This window comes from Solanum dulcamara, chromosome 8 (assembly GCF_947179165.1).
Source record: "Solanum dulcamara chromosome 8, daSolDulc1.2, whole genome shotgun sequence".
Classification (NCBI taxonomy): Eukaryota; Viridiplantae; Streptophyta; class Magnoliopsida; order Solanales; family Solanaceae; genus Solanum; species Solanum dulcamara.
This window is the reverse complement of record NC_077244.1, coordinates 19,174,541-19,200,956: the sequence shown is the minus strand read 5'-3', so window position 1 is coordinate 19,200,956 and position 26,416 is coordinate 19,174,541.

The following is a 26,416-nucleotide window of genomic DNA, read 5'->3' as shown; positions in this document are numbered from 1 at the left end:
CAACTCATAAACGATGTCACTAATAGTTCGAAGAATCTCAAATGCCCTATATACCTAGGGGTAAGCATGCCGACTCCAAAATCTCATCATGTCCTTCATGGGCAATACTCGTAGGAACTCCTGATCATCTACTCTGAATATCAAAGGCCGGCACCTACAGCTAACATAACTCTGATGCCTGCTATTATCATGACCCGATTCCTCGAGTAATGATGGCACTACTATAACCCACCAGTAGGTAAGTCGACCCATATCCCATACCTGTAAGAAATGAGATTAAGGGTAGAAACTAAACAAGAATTAAACATGTAAGACCCCAAAATGTAGAAAATTCGAAACAAAAAAAATTCCAAGAAAAGAGACTGTCCCAGAGTTTACGACTTGGCCTATGAGTCATAGGGACTCCTACAGGTCATAGAAGAGGCTCGTAGGAATTAAATTATGGTTGGAAAATCAACTAACTTTGGAACTGAGTTTAAGAGTCAAGTTAATGAATCTTAGGAATGGTGATAACTCGTAGAGTGAGTCATAGATTTGATCTATGATTCTATAAAATTGACAAGCCTCAGTACTTTTGAAATGACTCAACAGGATGAGTCGTAGGATGAGTTACGAGTCGCAGAATGGACTCATAGAATTGGGTTTTGAATTTTGACTAATTGAAGGGTATATTGATGAGTCTTTTATATAAATCATAAGAATGAGTTGTAGGGACCAAGTTTCATTATAATAGCCTTTGATTTTGGAGCACCACTTTGACGATTCATGTTAATGACCCGTAGACAAATGACGAGTCAAAGAAGCCATCTATAGTGTCGTAAAGGGATGATTCTTAATTATACATAGAAGTTAAGACCAAGTATTAGTGTGGGAATATATTTGGAGATGGTTTAAGGTCATGAGAATCCTCCAGCACAAAGTTGAGTTGAAAGCTTCCTTACCGATTGAGTTTTGGTGAAAACGTTTACTTGGATCAACTTCAAATGATCATATCTCCTAGAATTTAAGGAATTAGGTATCCCATTACCTATAAATTTAAAGGTATTTGAATCATCTTTCCAAATCCACCAATGTTGTTTCATTTGGAGCTCGGATGAAAAGGTTATGACTATTTTACTAAATATTGTCAAGTTATGACCTATAGGAAATATTATGACTTGAAGTTATGACCCGTGGAAATAAGTGAAGAGCTATTGAAATAGTTACGATCCTTAAACATTGGTCATAAAAAAGATCAAAGGCTTATTGTTTCAGCCTTTTTTTCAAGGTTTGGCAGGACAAAAGGGGTCTATGACCCGTAAATTCTTTGACGACCTGTATGACTTCTTCATAGAGTCCTTCGAACAAATTTTTATGAGGGGTTGTTTGGTCTTTTCCCTATAAGTTCCTTAATGTATTTGGACATTTTTGGGACTAGGTTTTCAACTATTGACTACCCTAAGTATTCCTAAACTCTCATTCTTTTATTAACTCTCAAAACTCACAAGTCTTCTCTCCCAAGGGCTCTTTTCAAAGGTCTTCCTTCTCCCACACTCAATCTAGGGTCTCAATCTCAACAAGGTTTCTCTTCAATTTCTTAGTGGATTCAATCAAGGTTTTGGGGATTGATTAATGGGTTCCTTTCACCCATGAAGTCCCAAGGTTTTCTAAATGTTTTTTTCAATTTCAATTGATTATGAACCCTAGTTTTGATGAATTGCATTGGGCTGATTTAATTCCATTTTTAGATGTTATTAATGATCATTATATGCATGTTTTCATATGAATTGCTTGATTTTAAGTAGAATAATGATTTCCCTTGTATGAAGTTATTTCCAAGTTTAGATTATAAAGTTAAAGATGATTTTCATGGATATATTATGAGTTCAATGATCTTCAAGTAAAGTTTTAATGATTTAAAGTTAAGGTTATGATTTTTATGATGAAAGTTATAATGATGATCAAAGATAAGATCAAAAACGTTATCATGGTGTGATAAATCCATGTATCATGTATGCACGTTTTACCCTAAGTTGTAAGTATAAGATATGATCTTGAGTTCCAAGTTGTATTCAATGAAAGCTTTGTGAATGTTTGACAAGGTCTACAAATGAGTTTAAAGGTGCTTTTTGTAAAGAAGTTTTGTGAATGATGATTCTATTATGTTCAAGAAAGTTAATGATAGGGTGATTTAAGGACCTAAAGGTGTTTTGTGAATAAAGATATGTGATGATGAAAGCTCTATACTCACATTACATTAGATAAAGTTAAGAAACTATTCTACGATTATGTTCTTATGAAGAGTGGATGGGTAGTAGATATGGCCCCTCCCATGTGATGATTGAGTTTATGTTTTATGGTTTGTCTATTCCATTGAGAGTTTACCTAGCACCGAGTGGACCTTGGTATAGACATTCTCTCCCATAGCAAAGGCAAGAGACCCATAGAAAAATCCCATTGTCCCATAACTACGTGCCACCGTAGGATAAAGGATCACTCGTAGAAAATGCTTGATTCCTTAGAGGATCACCCATAGAAGAGGATTGATTCCTTAGAGGAACACCCATTGTAGAGGCTTGATTGCTTAGAGGATCGCCTGTAATTGAGGCTTAATCCTTCATGTAGATTAGTAGATCCACTTAGGCATATAGGAGTCTACCTTGGCAAGGAGTCTCCCCCTTTCCTCCGATGTATGGTGAAACATTTGGATTCCATATTATTGCTCACATGGTTTATGTCGGTTAACAGTTGCTCTCACTAAGTTATAAGGTCTTTCCCTCAATGTTTAAGGTATTTCTTATTATGACTACTAATATCTTTTATATGTCCATGATCTATTATAAGGTTAAAGGTCCTATCTCATAAGTTATATGACATGAAGTAAGTGTTACTTTGAAGTTTTATGATATGCATTGACCAAGAATTTCTTATGTTTAAAGATTGTTTTAAGCTATACTCATGCTTATTATGATTGGTCATGCATCTTATGGAATATTGATTATGTTCTCTTACTTGTTCATGTATATCTCACATACTTAGTACATTCAAAGTACTAACGTATGCTCTTTTGCCTACATGATATCACCTTGTAGGGACCGGTGTTCCTCCTCCTCCACATGGTTAGTTGGATCATTTGAAAGCCATTTTTGGTGAGTTCCCATTGTTTCGAGGATAATCCTCCCCTTTCTAGCATATGTTATGTTGAGGCATTAAGACACCTATTTTGGTACTTCATTGTTAGTTTATTTGAGGGTGAGCTAGGGACATGTCTTAGTCCCCACCATGTCTATAAGTAGAGATATGTTTGGATATAAATGTATGATGATGACTCTTATTTTATGATGTTCTCCCTTAGTCCGGCTTTCCCTTTTTTCTTCTACTTGATATTTATTGTCATTACTGATGAAAGGTTAAATAAATGCTATGAGGGTTGGGTGAGGTACCTCCAGGTTCCTCATTTGCTATATCACGTCTAGGACCTAGGCTTGGATTGTGACAAAACAATAACAAAAATTACAGGAATAAAAAATGGATGCAAATGAAAAATATATAAAAATAGGATCCCTCCTAAAACTTGGAAGTCACAAATGCAGAGATGCTACAAAATAGATACAAGTCCCAAAAGTGGAGTACGGAAATAGAAACTTGTTTCAAAAAGCAAAAGACTAGCCGACTATATATAGATGGACACAAGTAAATCCAAGATGCCATATGCTAACGCTTGCCTCCGACGTAGACTGCAACTAGCTCGAATTAGCACTAGTAATTGGTGATTGGACCTACATCATCAAAATATAAGTAGAGTGTAGTATGAGTAACAAAACAACAAGTACCCAGTACACATAATAGGCCGACTGAGCTTGAAATGTAAAAGAAATATAAAAAGTAGTAATAAAATAAGTAAGAAGTAAAGAAGGGAATTTTAAGTAGTGATATACACGAGGGTAAGAAAGAACCAAACTAAAGTATCTACAAGCTAACTACACCTAACTAGGCCCCGATAAGCCCAAAAGGTACACTCGTGCGCAAGTTTAAGTTAAAACATGAGCGTACCCCTATAATCTTGACGAGTACATAGAGTAGCTAAAACTACTAGAAATATGTGACAGGGAGTCTAAAGACAAAAAAGTATAGCCCATACATCGAACCATGGATAGCCTCCAAGTAACTTATGAATGTTGGCTAGGCAAGGAGCACAAAGCTCAGACCTCAAACCATGTATGAATCTCAAAGTGGTCCATAACATCCTCCAAATAACTAATAGTAGCAGCCCCGCTAGGAAATTCAGAGCGCGGACCTCGAATTGGGGATGTGTCTCAAATGGGAAATAGATCATAGCCAAGTGTATTAACTCCATGGAGGATAAATGAGAAGCATGATTTGACCTTGAATCTGTAATGGTAGTACCTACCGAGTGATATCATGTCAACTCTTTATCATATAACCATTGTGGAACAATGTCCATTCTCAGATAATAACCCAAGCACTCCAAGCTCAAATCGTACCCAGTCTTGAATCTTAAATTAAAGCACAAATATTAAATCATCAATGTATGGGTCATAAAAAGATGGAGAAGAGGTAGAAAGTGATAAAATCTGAGGCAACGCCTAATCTAAAGTTCCAAATACCAAACCCAAGTCTGCTATACCAATGTACAAGTAGGAGAGTCATCTGAATCAACGTCGGATTAAGAACAAGGCCTAAAGGCTCCAAATATCGCAAGTCTATGGTAATAAATAGTTTAAGCCTAAACTAAGGACAAACATACTCAACATAATCAAAAAATAGTAATAACCAATTTCACAAGGTATGGCTAGTCACTAAACAAGTTCATTATGTTTGCAGGTTCCAAAATTAATCGATAATAGCTTAAAAAATAATTTCTAAACCATCAAACATGATCAACAACCTAACAAACCCAAACTTTGACTAATCAACATGATTTCAAATAATCAAGCTCAATCTGAGGAAAGGGAAGTCGTAGCGTACTTGTAGGCCAATCGCATATGCTCCAAATGAAGTCTCTAAAGCCTTTCCCTTCCGTAAGGTCTCGAAATGCTACCACACTATCAAAAATAGAATCACAATATTAATGTTGTCATTTAGACACTAAAATCACTCAAAATGGATATAGGTGAATATTGGAGTCTAAAAATAGGAATATGGGACCCACATTGAAAATCCCATAATTGACTCTATAAAAAGGTCCTAAATAGCTCTCAAAAATTGTGTCCTAAAATGGAACACAATTTGGGGGCTCAGAATAGCAAAATTCAGCAGATACAATAATTCACCATTGAAGCTAAAGCAAAGGGATCATGGAAACAACTATAACATGAATTTAACATCAAACGGAGGTTCCCCAACAGTCCTCAAACACTCCAACATGTTTCCAAATTCACCCCAAACCCACAAGACTTTGAGTCACCCAAATCAAACTTAAAATGAGGGAGAAATTGCCAAATAAAATTTTAAGGATTCAGTTGATCGCGTCTGTCTTTCAAATTAAAGACCAGACAAATTACTTTTCGCAATTCCGAATCACTAGAGAAATGATCCTCATGACTCTAAAGGGAGCCTCACAATCATGGAGGGTCAACTAGTAAGACCCTCATGATCGAGAAATTCACCTCGTGAGCATGAATGCCTACAGATCTAAGCGCTGCAAATGCGGCCTAGGTGGCTCGCTAACTTGAAGGCCAAACATGACCTACACCAGCTGAGTTGCACCATTGGTTTGGCCAAGTTTAAAATTCTCTAATAGGGTTCTTGAGATTTGTTTTGAACCCCATCTATGAAAATGACTATTCTACCCAACCAAATTCGACGTTCTGAACTTAAATGCACAGTCAAAATTTCCATTGGATGTCATCTCGACAAAAAGTGGATCCCACATATAGGTGTCATTTTTAGACCAAAATTGGCATTCCAAAGCTAACTACTCTGATGGAATTTTCATTCTACCGCATTTTCTAAGAATGTTGACCAAGGTCAAACTTAAGCTAAATCTTAAATGCTAAAATGCTTAATAGTTCAAACTCGCATCGGAAGTCTCAAGACTAAAGTTGACAATGCTACTAGCCTCAAATGACAATTCTAAAGCTGAAGGAACCCTGAGAATTTCATTCTGGGGTTGTTTACCTTATGTTTAGGCCGAAGTCAACTATTCAAATTTCAGAAGCTCTAAAATAGTAAAATGGGCAAAAATCCCAAATGAATGACCAGGCAATTGAAAAGTCAGTAAGAGTAAGTCTTAAATAAATTGGGGTCTCTATATGAATGTCCTAATCGACAAAAAGATTATATTTACACAGAAATGACCTAGAGAGTCATTACAACATCCACCACTAAAATAACTTTCGTTCGGAAAAGTAAGGGTCAAAAAGTACTTGAAGGCTCAATTAGGTTGAGGAACTACTCCTTCATGTTTTTCTCGGTCTCCCAGTTAGCCTCAATGACTGGACGATTCCTCCAACAGACCTTAACCACAAAAATGGCTCTAGATTGCAATCAACTCACATTTCTAGCAAAAATGGAAACTAGATCCTCAATAAAGGTCAGATGATCATCCAACTCAACTAAACCATACTGGAGTACATAAATCTCATCTTGAACAAACCAGCATAAAATTGAAATATTGAAAATCAGATGGTTAGCTAAAAATGATGAAGGTAGGGCTAACTCATAAGCGATATCTCCGACTGTCCTCAAAATCTCATAATTTTCTATATACTTGGGTTGAGCTTGACCCGCCTCCCAAATATAATCACGTACTTCATTGGTGATACTCGAAGGAACACTCTATGACTAGTTGAAAACCTCAACGACCGATGCCTACGACTAGCATAACTCTGGTGTTTACTCTGAGTTGTCTTGAGGCTATCCTAAATCACTCTCACATGATCTAAGGCCTCCTGGATCAAGTCTGTACCACTCTTCCTAGGCTCCATAGACTCAAACCAACCTACCAAAGAGAGACAATTCCTACCATATAAGTCTTTGAATGGGGCAATCTAAATACTAGAGTGGTAGTGTAACACCTCATAGTATTTTAACTTAGATCGATCTTGAGGAGCTAAGACAAAATCTGATAAAATCTTGAGAAAAAAACTATCAGTGTTTTAAGGGGAAAATCTATGACCCGTAGATTGTTCTATGAGCTGTAAGAAGGGCTCGTAGAACCCCTTGACACTTAGCCAAATCTGAGTTAAAAGGACCCATCTCTATGGGCCATCTTTATGGACTGTAATATAGTATAAAACCTGTAAGGTCTCCTTGTAGAACCAAGGACATATTCTAGTAGATACTGGAATATACACCCTTTTTCATGAGGCAGGTATACAAACCAGGACTATGACCAATAGAGAAGTTTACGAGCCGATGAGAGACCTGTATTCCCTATGCCACAAAATCCCAATTGAGTTCTATGAGTGGTCTTTACAACCCTTATTATGGTCTAGTGAGGTAATATTTTTGACCCAAGCTTGTATGATTGGACTTCTATGGTCTGTAGAAGACTTTATGGTTCATAGAAGGACTCATAGGAGGCCAGAAGTTAGCTTTAATGAGGTGTAAAATTGTCTTTTCCAACTTTTTCCAAACTAAAACCAAGACATTTTGGGAAAGAAATTAAACCCTTATCAGTACCCAATAATCCGTTTTGCTCATTGTCACTTAGAATATTTTAAAAGAAAGGATTGGAGAGAAGAGGAAAAGATAGGGTTGAAGCATTTCAACCAATTTCATCGAGTTTTGCTTAGATCATTGATATTTCAAGTATGTAAGGACAATCAAAACATTGGATTAAGTTTTTCCTCATGCTTTACATCTTCATTCAGCCAAGTTGAGTTTTTAGTTTGAGTTTTAATCCCGTATATTCAGGTTTTAGTTGATTATGAATCTTTCGTTAAATTCACTATATATTTATTGATATTAAGATCATCCATATGAGTTCAAGTTCTTGAGATTATGGTTCGTGTTTGCATTCACATGAACCCTAGTTGAGTATTTGTATTATTTATTTTATGCATTGTTCGAGTTTAAAGAATGGTATATTTCATCTTTTGATTGAGAAAGCATTTGAGCGTTGAGTTTTTAGAAGTCGCTTACTTACTAATTTGAGCATGATCATTATTGAGTCTAAATGAGTTGAGTAGTAATACATGTAAATTTGTATTTTGAGATTGATTAGAGAGGTCAAGTTGTTTTTAAATGCATTTATTAAGTTGAGAACATAATCATTTTGAAGAGAAGAGATGAATTGAGCAAATTTGAGTTATTGACAAAAGTTTAATAAGACTAAACGAGTTAATTGAGTGCGTACACTCACTTGAGATATGAGTATAATAAATATATTTTGGGAGTAGTATTGAAAACTGATTTGTATAAGAGTGTAGAATAATTTGAACCCCACAAACTACATCGGCAATGTAGGATTGGATCGTGTCGTTCATTTCGGAGACTCCTTGCAGCTTTATTGAGGGATTTTATATAAATCAATCAGATAAGTTGTATCCCTTAACCTTTTAAGGTATTGGATGGTTGTGGCAACAAAAACACTTTATTGTATCATCACGAAGCTCATAGTGGTGGTTGTCAGTTAAAAAAACTCCCTTAAGAGTAAAATACTATTTTTATACATAGTTGCATTAATATCTATATATTTGTAAAGCATCGTATAATATTGTATGCTTCATTGATTTAAGTTTATTCAGCATTCATTGAGTGAGTTGAGTGAGTATTCTTGAGTGAGTTTTTGTTTACCTATTTTACATACCCACATTCCATGTACTGGTGTCATGTGGTGCTGCATCATTTTGTGATACAAAAAGAGATGTTAGAGATCCTTAATAGAGGCATCGTTGAAGATTAGTTCTCCATCCACCTTTTGGTGAGACCTCTTTGCATTTAGAGAATCTCTTCAGTATTAATTTCACTTTGTCTACTAGTATTTGAGGTAGCCGTGGGCCTATCTTGGTACCTATTTTCAAAGTCAGTTTTAGAGTCTTCATAGAATAGTCACAGGCAGAGTTTAAGTTCTTTCAGTCTTATTTTCAAAGTTTATGTTTAGACTTCTTTTACCTATATAATTGAGTATTGAGACTTGTTTTGAGAAGAATTCCTTAGATTCTTATTTATTCCCATATAATGTATATCTTTATGAGTTAAGTCTTGCACATCGTGAGTTATCCAAGCCAAGGGTTCTTTTAGGAACCAACAATAAATTCTCAGTGTTGGCCACGCCTAGGGTGTAGACTCGAGGTATGAAAAACTTGGTATCAGTGCACAAAGTTCAAGAGTCCTAGGATATCTAGAAGCTAATTCTAGTAAAGTCCTTCTTATCAGTGTGAAGCACGCCACATATATAATAGGGAGGCTGCAGGATTTTACAAATCATTTCACTTATTTCATACTCTAGTTCGTGTGATAGAGTTTAACTCCATAAAATCTGCTCTTAATTCATGTGTTACATGTTTTCAAATCATGCCTTCTAAATGCACCTTAAGTTAGAGGAACGTCATCGATAACGAGATTCCCCCACCATCTAAAATGCAGATTAGAAATCGAGCTAGAGCAGTTGAGCTCAAGGTTGAGAATAGAAATAAGAGGTCCAACAAACTCCTCAACCTACTATGACGTTTGAGGCTAAATTTAGAGGAGTAATTTCCATACTCTCACAATTGTTGGATTCTCAATACGCTCGTCAAAGTACTCCAGTTTTGAGCTCTAGTTCTCAAGAGCCATTTGTTGCTACGAGGATTAAAGATTTTCTAAGGATGGACCAACCAGTCTTTACTGGATCCGGAGTTGAGGAGGACCCTCAAAACTTTATTGATGAGATATGGAAGATCCTAAAAGGAATGATACGACTGAGATAGAGTCAGTTGAGCTTGTTTCCCATCAGCTGAAAGATGTTGATAATGTATGGTACAACCACTAGGAGGAAAGTCGTGGTAAGGATGCTTGAAAATGTATTGTTAGACAACTTTTTTGCATGAGAGATGACGGAGGCAAAAATTTAGAATTTTGTTAATCTAAAGCAACTGGGGTGGATAGTTAAAGAGTATAGACTCAAGTTTATCCGGTTGTCCAGGTATGCTCCTGAAATACTTTCAGATGTGAGAGAAAAGATGAGGAAGTTTTTCTTCGGCCTGATCAGGCATATGAAGATGCAGTGTCAGGCATCCTTGTTGATATCATTTATGGACACCTCCAAACATATGGTGTATGCTCAGTAAGTTTAGGAGAATAGGAAGAAGGATAGGGAGGAGAAGCAGAGTAAGAAAGCCAAGTCCCAAGGTAATGAGTCTAACCACTAGAAGAGCGGTACTGGTAATCATTTCTTCTTTCAGAAGAGGTCTTCTAGTTATGCACGTTCATCAGCTAATACACCTGCAGTGAACAACCGGAATGACTAAAGATCTCAATGTAATCAAAACATCAGAGCTCAGGGTTTATAGTCGTATGGGAGTATGGTCCAATGTTTTTCACGCAAACCGCTTTGTGGTTAGTATGGTAGACTACATTTGGGAGATTGTGAAGATTGTCACAACCCAACTCCATAGGTCATGACTGGTGCCCGATTTAGGCACCCATACGTACCCTTAGCCCCACTGAGTATGTTAGAAGAATAAACAAATGAGGAAATTAAAATAGATTGCTAGAGAGCGCACGAAAATAGATGTTGCAAACAAAGGTCATTAAGGCCGTCACTGAACACAAGGCCAAAACATATATACATAACCCACATTATAAGTCTACAGAATGATAGTCTAGTCATATGAAGGGACAGGGCCCCATCGTACCCTTAGCCAATATGTACAAATGTACAACACAAAAGTTAGTACAAAAATAGGGCTCCAAACAAAGGAGCACTGCCAACCAATAGGGTGCATGTCCTAAGCGAGGGGATCAGCAAACCGAGAGTCTGTACCTGCAGGCATTAAATGCACCCACCCCTTCGAAGAAAGGGGGTCAATACAGAAAATGTACCGAGTATGTAAAGCATGGACTATAATAAGTAAAGTCATTACCAGAGAAAAATATGCAAAAATGAGCAAAGTATCCAGAAATATCAAAATGTTTATCATAACAATAGATAAGGTATGCAGAAAAATATATGCCATATCCGGATCCATTATGCAACTCGGTGAATAAATCATGGTCACCGCCTCATGACCGACACCACAGCACATCATAACTCTAGAGTAGGGAATATCTCCATAACATATTATATCATATCAGATGGTCAGATTATATCATATCATATCATATGTGTACATGGCACATCATAACTCCACAAATCCCATGTACAGGTCGTACCTGTCCCCTCACGTCATGGCATGGCGAATAATCCAAAGAAGTATGTATGATGATAAATCCTGGCCCGAGCTCAATGAAGGAAGCATTGAGGCATCAATGAGTGGAGTAGTGAGAAACTATATGCAATATAAAATACAAAACATTTCCAGAGACTCGATAGCGTAACTCCGATGACAAGTCATATAATATAAATTGAGCGATAATCATAGTACCTGTCTTTTAGATGTCACGATGGTATATGTCAAAATAGTCTTTCTAAAATCATTTCCATATCTCAAAATATATAATGGGGATCAATGGAATAATTAAAATAACAGTCGTTTAATATTTGGAAGCGTAGAAGAAAGTTTCCTTTGAATTCTACTCAACATAAGTCAAATTGAATAATTAAAATGAGCTATCGTTCAAAATCAAGACAAGAGTCATATCAAGTACCTTTTGAAAGTCACTATGGATTACATAAAAATAGAACTTCTGGAATTATATACTCGTATTAAAGCGTAGTAAAATGTCCTTTGGAAACCAAGAAATTGGCCATCCTAGTGGCTCTAGGAATAGGAACTTCCTTGGAACCATAAAAAAGGTCATGTATTTGTTTCATAAAAATCATGCCAAAAGAAAGATTAGCTTTTCATACTTATATCAAAACATGCCAAGAGAAAGAATAAGCTTTACATACTTATGCCAAAAACATGCCAAAAGGAGGAAACATTAGCTTTACATACCTCTTACGGATTACTCTTAACAAGTTCGCCTCGTAGTCTCTTGAACCTATTTAACATGAAATAAATACGAGCATCAACAACCCTCGACTTTCCAACATCTTAAGTTACATATGAGTATTCATAGAACTAATCTACTCGCTCGCCTTCCCGACTAGTTCTTTAGTTAGTTAAGGAGTTAACGGAAATCGGGCAGCACCTCCCCTATAACATGCCCTATCCGAATTTTCAATTAGATCCCTAATCACTATGGACAACAAAAAACAACAAACTACAGCTCATATACAAATAAAATATGGCAACATTACACAACATAAGCTCCAAACAACTTGCTGAAAATTACGATACCAAAATAGGGTTTCTAGTCTTTATTTTGCAAAACCTTTAATTGTACGAAATGAGGGGTAGTGTGGATGAAAAAAGAATCCCCAACATGTATTTTAGAATAATTTTAGGCCCTTCAAAACACCACCACACACCCGCAAAATAACACCACAAGCACAATACCTTGCTTCGACTACAATTTAACGATAGCAACTCAAATTTAGCTTGCTCCAAACGGTAAACATTTGTATGAAATTTTTACACTTAAATATGATAAAAGTTGTGTAATACACCCTATAAAACACCATAAAATTCAAATTGGAAGAAAAGACCTTACCTTATCCGAAATTGGCCCAAACTCGCCCAATCGCGCCTCGGAAACTCTTCAAACTTGCTTAAATCGTGTGGACTGCTTGTTATCCATTTGGTTCTGCTCCAAACCATGATTTTTAATTATTAACACCTTCATATCATTTACAACCCTTACCAAAACATGGGAGAAGATAACCAATCCATACCTTAACAAACGTCTTCCCAAACTTGCTGAAAATTAACTTCGAAAACTCCTTAACATGATGAAAGTTGCGGATTGTTCGTGTCACTTATTTGCTGCCACAAATAGTAATTTTACACTATTAAACCCCATCATGTAGACTTGGTATACCTTAAATAATTAATTCATGGAATGAAATCGGAGGGCCTACCTTGTTCTTGTGGCTGCCGTGACTCTCTCTTCTCTCCCTCAAGTTTTCTCCAATTTTCCTTCAGTGTAGATGCTAAAAAATGATTTCCTTATTCATAATTTCAGCATATATATCCCACTTTTGGAGGTGATACGTGGCAACCCCTAGGGGTGACACATGGCAGCCCCCTAGGGCGCCATCTCATGCCATGCTGCCACCCATATGCTGCCATGTGGCAGTGGGGTCCACCCGCAAGTAGGTGTGTCACCTACTTGGTCCAAATAGGTGCATCACCAACTTAGTTCAAGTAGGTTTATCATCTGCTTGCTTTCGAATAGGTGTTATGCCTCCTTCCGTCTCTTCCGTACATTCGTAATCTCATCTCACTTTAAGAACCTATGTAATCATTGCTATGTCAGCTCGATATGCACTCCAATAGCTTAATATGTAAAATGTCCCAAGTAATAGCTTTCACAAGTAAGTCGAGTCCTACGACTCATTATTTGACCTCCAACTTCTTCAGGATTCTAATAACCCTATTTTCAATCTTCTCTATTGTGGAGTATCTCATTCTCCTTTCCTTAGGATTAGTTGATAAAGTTATAGATTATGCGACTCAAATGATGACTTCTACAAAACTTAAAAGCCTTCCCAGCAACTTAAGAAGCTTAAGAAGCGTTCTAAGGTACAAAAGTACCAGGTGTAACAAAGATAATACTAATGGTTGTTACAAGTGTTGCCAGATGAGTCACTTTGTAAGTGCCCATAAAAAAGGCAGAGTAATGGGGGCAACAGAGCTCAGTCTTTTTAAGCAACACCACAAGGTAGAGGTAATCGAGAGATCCTAAGTAGGGGGTAAGTAGAGATTTAAACCATCTATATGTTAAGGCTAGTTACCAAGACAAAGAGAACTCATAATATGTTGTCGCTGGTATGCTTCGAGTCCTTTATCATGATGTATAGGCATTACTATATCCAGGTGCTACCTCTTCTTTTTTCTGACTCTTTATGTGGTTGTCAAGTTTGGGATCCTTTCCAAACGAATCTTAGAACCTTTTAGTGTTTCTACTTCTGTCAGTGATTGTATTCTAGCAAAGAGAGTTTATCCAGATTATACAATATCTATCTATTATAAATATACCTTAGCATACTTAGTTGAATTAGACATGATACACGTCAATGTTATTCTTTGCATGGTCAGGCGTTATGCTTGTTATGCCTCAATTGATTGTAGAACTCAAGTTATCAAGTTTTAGTTTCCAAATGAACCAGTAATTAAGTGGAAAGGTAGTCCAATAATGCCTAAGGGTAAATTCATTTCATACCTTAAGGCCAGAAAGTTAGTCTCTAACATGTATCTACCACATTGTTTGAGTTAGTAATGATAGTGTAGAGACACCATCCCTTTAATAAGTTCCAGTTGTGAGTTTCCTAAAGTCTTTCCTGTGGATTCACCTGGTGTCCTTCCTGATAGGAAGATATACTTCAGAATTGATATTCTTCCTGATACTTAGTCTATCTCTATTCTACTATATAGAATGGCCCCAACCAAGTTAAAAGAGTTGAAAGAGTAGTTGAGACATATTTTAGATAAGAGATTCATTAGGCCTAGTGTCTCACCTTTGTGCGCTCCTGTCCTATTCATGCGTAATAAAGATATGTCCCTTAGAATATCTATTGACTAGTGTCAATTGAACCAAGTTACCATAAAGAATACTTACATTCTTCCAAGAATAGATGCCCTATTGGGAAAATATTAGTGTTCTAGTGTTTCTCTAAGATAAACCTCAAATCTAGCTACATCAGTTGAAAGTGAGAGAAAGTGACATTTCGAAGACAACCTTCAGAATCTGATATGGTCATTATGAGTTCCTAGTTATGTCCTTTTATTTATCTAACACTCTTGTAGCATTCATTGACCTCATGAATAGAGTGTTCAAGTTGTATCTCGATATGTTTGTTATTATTTTTATTAACGACATTATGATCTATTTGAGAAATATGGAGGAGCTTACCAGCCATCTCAAAATTACTCACCAAACTCTTAAGGAATGATAGTATATGATAAATTTCTAAGTGTGAGTTTTGGCTTGCATCTATGACATTCTTAGTCCATATTATCTCTGGTGATGGTATTCGAGTAGATTTTCAAAAGATTAAGGTAGTTAAGAATAGGCCCAGGCCCAGACCCACATCCTCGACTGACATAAGGAGTTTCTTTGGTTTGGATGGTTACTAAAGGAGGTATGTTTAGGGATTTTCATTCATATCATCTCTATTAACTAAGTTGACTCAGAAGAAGACTAAGTTCGAGAATAGAAATAAGAGGTCCAACAAACTCCTCATCCTACTATGACGTCTGAGGCTAAATTTAGTGGAGTAATTTCCATACTCACATAATTTTTGGATTCTCAATACGCTCGTCAAAGTACTCCAGTTTTGAGCTCTAGTTCTCAAGAGCCATCTATTGCTACTAGGATTAGAGATTTTCAAAGGATGGACCAACCAGTCTTTACTAGATCCAGAGTTGAGGAGGACCCTCAAAACTTTATTGATGAGATACAGAAGATCCTAAAAGCAATGCATGCGTTTGAGATAAAGTCAGTTGAGCTTGTTTCCCATCAGCTGAAAGATGTTGATAATGTATGGTACAACCACTAGGAGGAAAGTCATGGTGAGGATGCTTGAAAATGTATTGTTAGACCACTTTTTTGCATGAAAGATGACGGAGGCAAAAGTTCAGGATTTTGTTAATCTAAAGCAACTGGGGTGGATAGTTAAAGAGTATAGCCTCAAGTTTATCCGGTTGTCTAGGTATGCTCCTAAAATACTTTCAGATATGAGGGAAAAGATGAGGAAGTTTTCCTTCGGCCTAATCAGGCATATGAAGATGCAATGTCAGGCATCCTTGATGATCTCATTTATGGACACCTCCAAACTAATGGTGTATGCTCAGTAAGTTTAGGAGAATAGGAATAAGGATAGGGAGGAGAAGCAGAGTAAGAAAGCCAAGTCCAAAGGTAATGAGTCTAACCACTAGAAGAGTGGTACTGGTAATCATTCCTTCTTTCAGAAGAGGTCTTCTAGTTGTGCAGCTTCATCAGCTAATGCACCTGCAGTGAACAACCAGAATGACTAAAGATCTCAATGTAATCAAAACATCAGAGCTCAGGGTTTATAGTCGTATGGGAGTATGGTCTAATGTTTTTCATACAAACCGCCTTGTGGTTAGTATGGTAGACTACATTTGGGAGATTTTGAAGATTGTCACGACCCAACTCCATAGGTCATGACTGGTGCCCGATTTAGGCACACATACGTACCCTTAGCCCCACTGAGTATGTTAGTAGAATAAACAAATGAGGAAATCAAAATAGATTGTTAGAGAGCGCACGAAAATAGATGTTGCACACGAAGGTCATTAAGGTTGTCACTGAACACATGGCCAAAACATATGTACATAACCCACATCATAAGTCTACAGACCTCTACAGAATGATAGTCTATTCATATGAAGGAACAGGGCCCCATCGTACCCTTAACCAACATGTACAAATGTACAACATAAAAGTTAGTACCAAAATAGAGCTCCGGACAAAGGAGCACTGCCAACCAATAGGGTGGATGTCCTAAGCTAGCGGATCAGCAAATTGAGCGTCTGTACCTGCAGGCATTAATCACACCTACCCCTTCGAAGAAAGGGGTTCAGTACAGAAAATGTACCGAGTATGTAAAGCATGGACTGTAATAAATAAAGTCATTACCAGAGCAAAATATGCAAAAATGAGCAAAGTATCCAGAATTATCAAAATGCTTATCATGACAATAGATAAGGTATGCAGAAAAATATATGCCATATCCGACCCCATTATGGGACTCGGTAAACAAATCATGGTCGCCGCCCCATCACTGATGCCACAGCATATCATAACTCCAGAGTGGGGAATATCTTCATAATAGATCATATCATATCAGATAGTCAGATCAAATCATATCATATCATATGTATACATGGCACATCATAACTCCACAAATCCTATGTACAGGTCGTACATGTCCCCTCATGTCGGGGCACGGAAAATAACGCAAAGAAGTATGCATGATAATAAATCCTGGCCCGAGCTTAATAAAGGAAGCATTAAGGCATCAATGAGTGGAGTTGTGAGAAGCTATATGCAATATAAAATACAAAACATTTCCAGAGACTCGATAGTGTAACTCCGATGACAAGTCATATAAGAGAAATTGAGCAATAATCATAGTGTCTTTCGTTACTTCATAGTTCAGTGCTTATTGGAAAAGTTTTCTAGAATCGGAAACTAGATTGACTATTGCTCCAATATTATCCCTGCTGAGGGAACAAATGGTTTTGTCCTTTATTTTTATGCATCCAAAGTTAGACTGGGTTGTGTTTTGATTCAACGAAGCAAAGTCATATCTTGTGCTTCTAGACAACTTAAGTATCACAATCCAAGCTAGATCCTAGATGTGACACGATGATTTGAATCTTGAGAGAGCCTAACCAAGCCATTTAGCATACCATCCATGATCATACATAAGGTAAATAAAAAGCAAGAAGCTAAAAGTTAAACATAGAATAAAATTCTCAATATCAATATCTTGATATACGATAATGACACAATAGTCAAAGAGTTAAACATATTGATATAGTTTAAACATGCCTCCACTAATTGAGATGATACATACGGCAAGTTCTTACCACACTAAACATGAAGTAAAGAATAGCCTCAAAATATGAAGAAAGAACATAATGGTCTCGCCATCGAATCATGAGGACTCACCAAAAGCTAGAGTGTGAAATAATCTCCGAGCTAGTCGTGACCAAAATACGTAGAGTTATCATCGGACCCTACATTTAGATACAATATACACAAAAGTATGTGTCAGTACATGGAATGTACTAAGTATGTGAAATATGCATGAATTAGAATAATCAGGCATAGTTAATATGAATATGTGATGCATGACCAAATATCTTGAAAATATTAGATAAAACATAAAAATACTTTGAAAGTATTTAATAAGGTCAATGCATCATAAAATATCATAAGAGCTTATAAAATATATCATATACATATGTGTGATATTAATCTTAACCGATATTTAAGACCATTGAGCTATAACATGAAATTTGATGGAACTCCCACATCGAGAAAAGAGAGACTACATGCCAAGGTAGACTCCGTATAAACATAAACATGAGATATATGTATATCCACTAGCAAAGCCATAAAGGAACCTATGGTGGTACATAGTTTTGGAACTAAGGATTGCTACTACAGTTCCCTTAAGGATCCCCACAATAAAATTTGCTCAGTGCTAAGTCAATCCCAATGGAATACATGAAAACATAATCAATAAAAGAGGAAAATAATTACCAACCCACATAAAATAAAACAAAAGATTAGCTTCTTAAAAATCATGATCATAACATAACATGTGGAACCTTACTTTTTTAACCATCCAGATCATAATTTCCTACATACTGTGAGAAAACCTTTCACAATTTATGGTTACTTTCTTGATACATACATGGAATACATGAGTCCTTGTAAAATTCATTTAAAAATATGTAATTGAGGTTATATCATGCATGAATAGATCATTCTAATTAAGTAAAAGCATAATTGAATTGACACAATGCAAATTGATCAAGAACCCTAGAACCATTAAATTGAAATTGATAGAAAAAGGGAGAAACCTTTCAGACTCCATGAATGAAAATGATCCGTGGATGAATTGCCACATACCTTACTGGATTCTAGTCTTGAAATTTTAAAGAAGAGACTTGAAGCTTGAATAACCCTAATTCACCTTTAGAGGATCCTTTGGAGATGAAGACTTTAGTTCTAGAGAAATGATTTTTAATTTCAATAGCTTGGAAGAGAATGAGAGGAATTCAAAGGGTTTGGGTAGTTGTAGGCCCTAGAAATAGGCCCCAAATTACATATTTTAGGATTTAAATGAGTTGGAAAGGATGAAATTAGCCTAGATAAATGACTGACAGAGACTAATTTGGCGAGATCAGTCGAGCTCGCCATTCTAATAGACGAGTCACCGATCTCCTACTCATTTGACTAAAGTTTTTGAGTTCTCTAAGGATTTTCACTAAAACATTTGGTGAGTTACCCTCAAATCACCTCAGAGTCAGCGAGTAGTCATTCTATACCCATGCTCGCTAACCTTGCCTTGAGTCTGCACAAAATTCTCTAAACTACTTGGTGAGGAACCTTAGCTTGCCAACCTATTTGACCGGTCACCAAAGTTTCATCTTTCTTACCAAAATTCCTTGCACCCTAAGCCAAATTTTCTGGAAAACTAGGTGAGCTTGCCTATACTTTGGAGATATATCGAACCCTTTCAACTAGCATCTGAGGGACTCAACGAGTATCAACCTTGTTTTCTCCTAAGTTTCCTTTTTCAAATTCATTGTTCTGACTTTCAAACTTCTAAGGTTTTACATTAAGAACCACGAATTATCTAACTCATGATCTAGAGTTGGCAGAAGTTGTATTTTCTCTCAATATTTGGCATCATTATCTCTATGGCATGCACGTATATGTGTTCACTGATCACAAGAGCTTGCAATATGTGTTTAGTCAAAAAAATCTGAAACTGAGGCAAAGGGGATGTCTTGAGTTGCTCAAGGATTACGACATGAGTATTCTCTATCATTTAGTTAAAGCTACTGTAGTTATTGATGCTCTTATCAGGTTTTTTATGAGAAGTATTGCTCATGTTGAGGGAGAAAAGAAAGAGTTGGCTAAAAAAGTGCATAGAGTTGCACATTTGGGTGTTCATTTTGTGGACTTATATGAGGGCGGTGTCATAGTTCAGAATGGAGTTGAGTCTTCACTAGTTTTTGAAGTGAAGGAAAACCAAGACCAAGACCCTATTCTACTTCAACTGGAGGAGCATGCTCAAAAACAAAAAGTGATGGATTTTTCCAAAGGGGGAGATGGAGTGTTGAGGTATCAAGGTAGATTATGTGTTCCAAGTGTTGATAGCCTTCGAGATAGAATAATGGAAGAGGCCCATAGCTCCAGATATTAAATTCATATGGGCTCTACTAAAATGTACCATGACTTGAGAGAAGTCTATTGGTGGAATGGTATGAAGAGAGACATTCCATATTTTGTTTCCAAGTGCCCGAATTGCCAACAAGTCAAGGTTGAACATCAAAGGCCTCATGGTGTAGCTTAGAATATAGAGTTGTCAGACTAGAAGTAGGAGATGGTCAATATGGATTTCATTACATGTTTACTGCAGTCTCGTAGACAATATGATTTGATTTCGGTGATTATAGATAGAATGACCAAATCAGCTCACTTCTTACCCATTATGACTACATATTCACTAGAGAATTATGCGAGGTTAATTATTCAAGAGATATTTTGACTTCATGGAGTTCCTTTATCAATCATCTCAGACAAAGGTACTCAATTCACTACTCAATTTTGAAAGTCATTTCAGAGATGATTGGGTTCAAAGGAGAACATTCACTATAAAAAATTTGATTATTAGTGATGATTTATGTTACGGCCTCCAGCAAGCTAAAGAAGGCACTTATGAATTATTTTATCACTTAAAAATTATATTTCGTCAAAACAATATTTTTATGATGAAACATATTTCGTCAATCTTTCGTTCTTAATTGTTGTTGGCTAAAAGTATACAAAGACAACTTAATGTTTCATTGCTAAAAATAGTATATTAACTACAAAAAGGAAATTCGTCTCCAAATATGTAGTATTTGGGATGAATATTTTTCTTAAAAAGCATAAATAGTTTGCAGCTAACAATATCGTATCGTCGCTAAAAAAGGTTTAATACTGACGAATCTATTTGTGTGTAACTATAATTTCAATTAGTGATGACGTTGGTTGTCTTCAAAGCTATGATTAATTTGTAGTTAAAAGAATCTGATTACGTTAATAAAAGATAATAATTTTGTAGTTGAAAGTATTTTTGATATCGGATATGCAATATTAGTAACAAGATTGTTCGTCACTTTATGTTGTCTTAATTATTAACATTTTAATTTTCATCAAATGTTAAGTTAATTTATAATTAAATATATATTCATTCCACCAATATGAAGGTCATTCTGAGATATGCTATTTGTCACTAAATATAATCACTTTGTGACAAATAAAAATGTAGCAATATTATTTATCTTTTTATAGATTAAGAAGATATTTTTGTGAATAGGATGTGTTTCTTAAAATGTATATATATTCAAGGATTAATTTTGAGATCTACAGGACGATCCCAAAGAATGATGCATAGACTATACAAAGATTAATATTGAGACCTGCAGGATGAGCCCAAAGAATGACCCGTAGACCCTTCGAAGGTCGTAAACATGACCCATTCTCAAACATCATCAATGATATTTTGATATATTTGAGAAATATGGAAGATCATACCAGCCATCTCAAAATTACTCACCAAACTCTTAAAGAACGAGATTTATATGATAAATTTCTAAGTTTTAGTTTTGTCTTTCATCTATGACATTCTTAGGCCATATTATCTCTGGTGATTGTATTCGAGTAGATTTTAAAAGATTAAGGTAGTTAAGAACAGGCCCAGAACCACATCCCCGACTGACATAAGGAGTTTCTTTGGTTTACTACCCAAGCTTCTGGGATTCGATACTTCAAGAGGTTGAATTCATCCAAGTTGGATGGTTCTAAAGTAGACAATGTCAAACTCTTAAAGCAATAGAATCCACCTAATTAGCTGTGGTTTTGCATCCTTCTTATTGAAAAGGTACCTAATAGGTGCATGGTTAGTATAAACAATAACTTTAATGCTTAACATGTAAGATCTGAACTTGTCAAATGCATAGATCAAGGCTAGTATTTCTTTCTCTATCACTGTGTAGTTGGCTTGAGCTACATTCAGTGTCTTGATCGTATAGCATATAGAGTGAAATACTTTTTCCTTCCTTTGACCCATAACTTCATCTACCACCACATCACTTGTATCACACATCAATTCAAAAAGAAGCTCCCAACTTGGGGAAGTCAGGTTTGGAGCTTCTATCAAATTCTTCTTCAAAGCCTCAAAAGCTTTAATGCATTGCTCATCAAAATCAAATATTACCTCCTTCTCTAGTAGACTGCATATAGGCCTTGCAGTCTTAGAGAAATCCTTGATAAATCTTCTGTAGAACCCGACGTAGACAAGGAAACTTCTTACCCCTTTAAGAGAGACCAGAGGGGATAGCTTCTCAATTAACTCTACCCTTGCCTAATCAACTTCGAGCCCTTTCTTTGAAACCTTGTGGCCCAACAAAATCCCCTCCTTCACCAAAAATGGCATTTTACCCAGTTCAGAATGAGATTAGTCTCCTTACATCTTGCAAGCACCCTATCCAAATTCTCTACACACCTTTCAAAAGAATTTCCAAACACTAAGAAGTCGTCAATGAAGATCTCCAAAAGACTTTTGACCATGTAATGAAAAATAGCCATCATACATCTTAGGAATGTGGCCGGAACATTACACAGTCCAAAAGGAATACACTTGAAGGCATATGTCCCATAAGGACAAGTGAATGGAGTCTTTTCCTGATCCTCTGGAGCAATTATAATTTGATTATATCTAGAATAAACATCCAGAAAATAGTAATACTCCTGCCTTTCCAACCTATCCAGTATTTGATCAATGAAAGAAACTGGGTAGTGATCCTTCCTAGTGAACTTGTTTAATTTTCTATAATCCATGCATATGCGCCACTCTGTGATCGTCCTTGTTGGAATCAACTCATTCTTTTCATTAGTGATCACTGTCATGCCTCCCTTTTTAGGCTCACACTAAACTAGTCTAGCCCACTTGCTTTCGGAGATGGGATACACAATTCCTGCATCAAGCTACTTATTGACTTTTTTCGGCACCACATCCTTCATAATCAAATTCAACCTATGATGAGGTTCTACACTTGGATTATGAACTTCCTCCATGGGTATACTATGCATACATAAGGCTAGGCTAATGCTATGTATGTTAGAAATTTGCTAGCCTATAGCCTTCTTTCTCCTTTTTAATATCTCCAAAGATGCTTCGACCTGTACTTCAGACAAAGCTGCAGAAAGAATTATTGGTAAAGTTTCATTAGCACCTAAGAAAGCATACCTGAGATGGGAGGGGAGTGATTTTAGCTCCAATTTAGGCGCTTCTTCAATTGAGAGCATAGGAGGAGGTCCCACGACTTTATTCAATGGTTCAACTTGCTTCTGCAACATAATCACATTAGGCAAATCAAGAATACTTACCAACTCCTGCGACTTAGCATCCCCTACTATATCCTGTATTATTAGTACTCTGTCTAGTGGGTCCTTTGCTATAGCATACTGCGTTGTTATGTCTTCATCAATAATTGTAATTGCTGATAGCTCCTCATAGATTGTAGTCAACTTCATTTCCTTGTAAACGTTAAAGACCTCTACCTTGTCATGGGCCTTTATTATCAAACTATTAAAGAGCACATCAATCAATGCTCCTTCGGTTTCTAAGAACGGGTGTCCCAGAATGAATAGAACTTCTAGGTTAGGCTCAAATTCTAAGATGATAAAGTCCAGGGGGAAGATGAGAGTCCCACTTGGATTAAGACATCTTCAATTATACCTTTAGGCCTAGCGACCAACTACCAAGTGATCTGCCAGTTGCAACATTATTATAGCAGGCTTTGGTTTTCCCAAGCCTAGTTTCCAATACATGGATGTAGGCATCAAGTTGATACTTGCCCCCAAATCACATAACCCTCTTGCATTGATGCACTTACCAATTTTAATTTGCACAGTGAAACTCCCAGGATCTTTCAACTTGGTAGGTAGCTTGTTTAGAATTCTTGAACTACACTCTTCAGTGGTGCCATTATTTAATATTTAGCCAACTTGCTCTTTTTAGACACATTATCTTTCATATATTTGGCATATTTAGGAAATCCTTGGAAAACATCAATCAAAATCAAGTTAACTTGTACCAGTTTAAGGAGTTCAATAAACTTACCAAAGCATTCATCCTCCCTTTGCAGTTTGAACTTTTATGGAAACGGGGGAGGTGGTTTTGCTCTAGGTTCATCATTGACTCTTCTCTTACTAGAACCCTATTCATCAACCATATTTCCTTTATCTTTTTTCATTTATGTTTTAGGAGCCAACTCCACTAGTGGACAACCACTACAGGTTCTCAAAATATTCACCTGTTATAGGTTTGGGTTAGTGTTACCCGACAAACACCCTTATGGGAGAGAGTTTTGTGCACTTGCGAATTTCCCAAAATGCTTCACCAAATTCTGTGTAGCCAAATGATTATTGCGTCCATATTCTCTAACTTGTCTTGGTCAACCATTGTTTGTTTCAACATCTATTCCAAACTCTTCTTTCCTTAGTGATTACCCTGCAGATTGGCCTGTCCCTACTGCTAGTACTGCTGTCCACCACCTTGTGGTCTGTACTAGTTCTGTCCTTGATTCTGAGCCTTGTTACCACCCCAAGATAAGTTAGGATGGTTCCTCCAGCTTGGATTATAGGCGTTGCCATAATTCTGGTGCATTCCCAACAAAGTTGATAGACTTTGGGTTTTATCCACAATATTCAGCAAAATGCTTACCACTACCACATACCTCATACCATGCTGGCTACTATTGCACCATATTTACTGGAGCATGTTGCTGCCCCAATGATAAGTTGGTAAAATGGGTGTTCATCATGTTCTGCATGGCTGTAATTTATGTAGTTAAAGCTGTCACTCCATCCACCTTAAGAATCCCAACTAGTTTCTGCACGCTAGGTCTATAGCTATTTCAATTTAACCTAGGATTTCCTTGAGATATGCGATTCAACAAGGTATACAATTCCACATATGTCTTTCCTAAATCTTGTCCACCTACAATAGAATCAAGAAGAATCTTGGTGTTGGGTTCCAAGACTTCGATGAAGGTATAGATCAAAACCTCATTAGTCTGGTGGTGATGAGGATAACTAATCAACAAGGACTTAAATCTATCCCAATCTTGGTATATACTTTCTCTTCCTCTCCATTTAAAACTCAAAATCTCACTCCTCAGATTTACTATTTTTCCCAAAGGGAAAACCTTATCAAAAATTTCTTTGCTAGATCATCCCATGTAGTGATAGAATTTGCTGGGTCAAATTTCAACCAACTCTTTCTCTCCCCCAACAGAGAAAAGAGAAACAAAGTAAGCCTTACATAATCAGGAGATACCATAGTAGGAGCGTAAGTATCACTAATCTCTAGAAAATTCTTTAGGTGCACTTGAGGATCCTTGTGTGGTAATCCAGTAAGCTTTCCATTAGTGTACAAAAGTTGCACCACGTTTGGATTAAGCTCGAATATACCTCCAAGTACCCATTTCGTGATACTGGAAGCAATATTGATGGCGAGTCGGATTGCCACATCGCGCACTGTCATAGGTTCTACTTCCTCCATAGTATTGCAGAACCATTCATCTCCTTTATTGATTTAAAAATTATTTTGGCTCTGCCACGACTCTACAATTTCTTTGTCTATTCAGCGTAGTGACAAAATTTATTGCAAGAAACAAAAGTTAAGATCAAGTCGTTAACACTTTGATCAAATAATAAATAGACTCAAAAATTAAATAATTTCCGATTTTAAAGTCCCCGACAACGGCGCCAATAACTTATTATCCCCAAATGCACATGCAACTATACATGGTCAATTAAGTAATACCGTGAATCGTTTGAGCTGAATTATCAAACCCAAAGCACTTTAATTTGACAATTACTCACTTTCCAATGTAATTAAATAAAATGTGCTTGTGTAAGAGAATTGTAAAAGTGGGTTTTAAACTAATGATTTTAAAATAATTAAAATTAACAAATTAGCTAACAAATAATTTAGTTTAACACAAGGTTTTCACAAATAGAGAGATATTCAAGGGTTGCAGTATAAAATGAGTTCTAGAATAATATTTCATACTTTAGCATTCAATAGGTTTTCAAGTTACTGATTTACAAAGTTAAATTTATGATCATGGTCTCGCCACGTCTAATCACCTACTAATTTTGATAGCCTAACAACATCGTTGAACGGGGATAGGCATGAACCAATAGTAGAGCATTAAATGTTCCTTCAACTCTTTCAATTCTGCCAGAGCCATTCAATAAGGAGGAATAGAGGTAGGTTGGGTATCGGAGAGGAGATCAATACCAAAATAAACTTCCCTTTCGGAAGAGACACTGGGAAGGTCATTAAGAAAGACATAAGGGAACTCATTGACTATGGAAACCGATTCAAGAGGAGGACTTTTAGAGTTGACATCCCTAACCCTCACAATGTGGTAAATACAACCCTTAAAAATTATTTTTT